Source organism: Rhododendron vialii, chromosome 12a, assembly GCF_030253575.1.
Source record: "Rhododendron vialii isolate Sample 1 chromosome 12a, ASM3025357v1".
Lineage (NCBI taxonomy): Eukaryota > Viridiplantae > Streptophyta > Magnoliopsida > Ericales > Ericaceae > Rhododendron > Rhododendron vialii.
The window spans coordinates 28,742,596-28,745,880 of NC_080568.1; the positions used below are offsets into that span (position 1 = coordinate 28,742,596).

The 3,285-nt window shown below is 38.4% G+C and overlaps 1 long non-coding RNA gene across 2 annotated transcripts; it reads left to right on the forward strand.

Annotated features, from left to right (window-relative positions):
* Positions 1-202: 202 nt before the first annotated feature.
* LOC131311164 (uncharacterized) lies at positions 203-1,717 on the forward strand. 2 transcript variants are annotated; one of them, XR_009195423.1, is made up of 4 exons: positions 203-337; positions 418-470; positions 557-710; positions 1,536-1,717. It is a non-coding gene; the product is annotated as an uncharacterized LOC131311164 (long non-coding RNA). The 2 variants fall into 2 exon arrangements; XR_009195422.1 differs by lacking the exon at positions 1,536-1,717 and having other exon boundaries at positions 557-1,147.
* Positions 1,718-3,285: the final 1,568 nt, after the last annotated feature.

The window sequence follows — 3,285 nt, forward strand, 5'->3', positions numbered from 1 at the left end:
ATACAAAAGAATCAGAAACTAAGTAATAAATACAAGAAAACTCGAGAAAGATGAAAAACCAACCGAAATGAGTGTAATCGATGAGTAGCTGTGTTTGAAGTTGAACCGAAATGAGTAATCAGTAAAGGCTTGTGGAAGGGAAGAAGGGGAGGGGCCGCCCCTTAGGACATATATCCGTGAATTCGGAAGACATAGACTTTATTGTTCACTTGGTTTTCTGTTCAGCACTGTACGAAGGCGGCAGTTGGAAGGTTCGCGTGAAATTTCTGGAGGATTATCCTTACAGCCCGCCGTCTCTCGCCTTTGTGGGTCCCATATTTCACCCAAACATATCCCAGTGAGTTCTGACTGTTGTGGATTAGTTTGAGTGTTTTAATTTGAAGGTTCTGTGTTTTAATTATTACAACTCTTCTCTAGGTTGGGCGGGATATGTGTGGACCTTCTTGGCTGGAAGTGGGACGCCGGATATGGTAATTACATGGGTCGATGTTCTCTGTTGAATGGCAGTTGATGCATCTTCTTTTTTTTGTTTTTTTAACTTTGGTTTTTGTTTTAGATCTTTTAAAAGTGTTCGAAGAAATACTTCCCGGTCTGTTGGTACAACCAAATGCTGCAAGCCCTTACAATCAGGAGGCGTCTGACTTGATGTTGGCGGACGAGAAGGCGTAAGCAGAAAGAGTGAAGGCTTATAACCACCACGCTGGATAAGGGTATGCTGTTTTTTTTTACCCCATTCAGTGTTCTTTTCGCTGGGGCATATTTCTGTTTTGGGGTTGCTGGTTTGTGTGTCCTCTTTGACTTATTATTTTATTTCCTTGGTTAGGCTTCTGTCTTTCGTAGTAGGGTGGTGCCCATTGACACCTTCTTTAATGCTATTTCTTAGTTATACGAAAGAAATATAATATGCTATTTTGTTACTACAATTGTGCAAATATTATTTGGTCTATTTTTCTCTCAAAACATCAAAGAGAAATCTTATATGTGACTTCCATCAACAAAGCTGTAGAGGCAAAGAGGTGAGTCCCGTCATGGGAGATGTAGAAACAACGAGGCTTTCCAAACTTGAGGTATTGCTAATGCCTCCTGCCAAATTCGGCTTGAAGTTCAGCAATGCTAATTTAGCACAAGATTCAGCTAGAGCTCAAAATTTAGCACAAGTAATAACATGCGTTTAAACTACCCTATGGAGGAGCTCTTAATTTGTCTCGGTGTAGCTATTATTTTCTTTGAACAAACATTTTAAGCAAAATGCATGCTTTTGTCAATCATTGTGGTTTGGTAAAGTGGTTAAAATTTTGCCTTGTGTCCGGTCTATTCGAGGTTTATCATTTCCTGTTGTGGTTGCTTTGATGAATGGTTTCAGGATTACTGTGGATGGGCTTTTTCTTTCTTCTCATTCACAAAAGCTGTTGAACCATGTATTTTCGTGACCATTTGAGTTGTGTACTAACCCGTGGCGTTGGTTTTACTCTCATATGTTGTGCTGTTGTGTGTGTTTCCAAATAGCTCCCTGACATATCGCTCATTTTTTGCAGAAAATGAACAAGGATGGATCCAACGACCAGAATCCGCAATGACTTTGCTGGTGTTTCATGCATTTCTATTTTCTATTCTTGGTTTATTAATGAACGCTTAGTTCTCTTTTGCGATCAATTTTGCCCATTTTATCGCACTGATTTAGTGGTTCTTAGTATTTTGGTGACGTTGTCAAGAACTATAATTCTTTGGTTTGTGGTTACAACAGTCATTCTGAACGCTTGTGCCGAAGTTTTCCGGCTCAATTTTTATCGAGGTTTTCTTTTTGGCATTTCCCTTAGTTCCCATTGTAATGACCCTAATTTTTCTAATAAAATTTAGAATCTTACTTCTAAATTAGTACTAGATAGTCTAACACACAAGAAAGCCCAATCGAAACTTAACTAGAATTTCTAATCTAAAAATCCTAACTAAACTACCCTTAACATTTCCACTCCAGCTGTTGTTTCTCTTTCTCTCTCTCCTGCCGATCCACAATTACTCCCCTACTCTTATTATCCTGCTAGCACAAACACTATACAATGGGTTTCCCTTCCCCTTCCCAAAAGTCGGCATCCTCCTATCACCTCACCCAACGGAATTAAACCACCACCTATCAACTCCACCATCACCCACCTTATTACTCCATGGTTACCTCCCCTCCCTGAAATTCCAGCCCCCAATGGCTCCAATTACAGCTGTAAATCAGCCCGATCTACGAATAAGATTTTCTGTTAAAGGATAGAGAAGAAGACTTCGGGTGGGTTTGGCTTGTTAAGTCAAAATGAATTTTCTTTTGCCTTTATTCAAATTTTTTCGTATTTTTTAATTTTGCTTCAAAGTTTTGTAATTTATTGATTCGTCTCGTCGAGGGAATCGGAAAAGTAAATTTTTTTGATCAAAACTCAGAATTTTTTAAAGAAAAAGATTATTATTATTATTTATTTTGTCTTTATTCAAAAAATCAGGAGTTTCGATCATAATATTTTTTGATTCCTCTCGTTGAAATGAATTAATAAACTAAAAAAGTTTGACGCAAAATAAACAAATGCAAAAAAAAAATTTAAATAAAGAAAAAAAGTTAATTTTTAATCTAAATGCACCCGAAGCCGGCGTTGGTATACCGGATATTTTAGCTTGGGTCTATACCTACATTTTGATTCCTTTCAACATGTATATATACAAAGATCTCCCTATTTTTCAAAAAGGGAGAAAAGGAAGTAAATCAGGTCGGGTGGGTTTGGACCATTTTTTTAATTTTTTGATTCATCTCTTTGAATAGAGCCAATAATCCACAAAAAATTGATGCAGAACATACAAAAAAAAAAAAAAAGGCTTATATAGCCGAAAGACCCTACAGAATTTTGCCCATTTGCGAACGTGTTTCAACTCATATCGGGGGAAGACAATAGAGAAGGAAAAGAAGGAAGGGGGAAACAGGGACGGGGGAAGAGGGGTGGAAGAAAAACGGGTCGGGTTGGGTGGTTTGAGTTTTACTTGACTCATATTCGACCTGACTCGTTTAACATGTTTACTATTTGATACATATTCGATACGCCCATATTTGACCCACAACCCGTTTCAACCCGCTCATTTGCCACCTATAATTACACCTCTCATCTCACAACTCACACACTCAACCCCATATCTTCTCTCTACCCCTCCTCAATATACCAACCCCTCAAACTCCGAACATATTCAAACACATAAACCACCACACCTATTCTGCACTAAGTCCAGAGAGAGAGAGGGCGCGCTTGATTCCACATC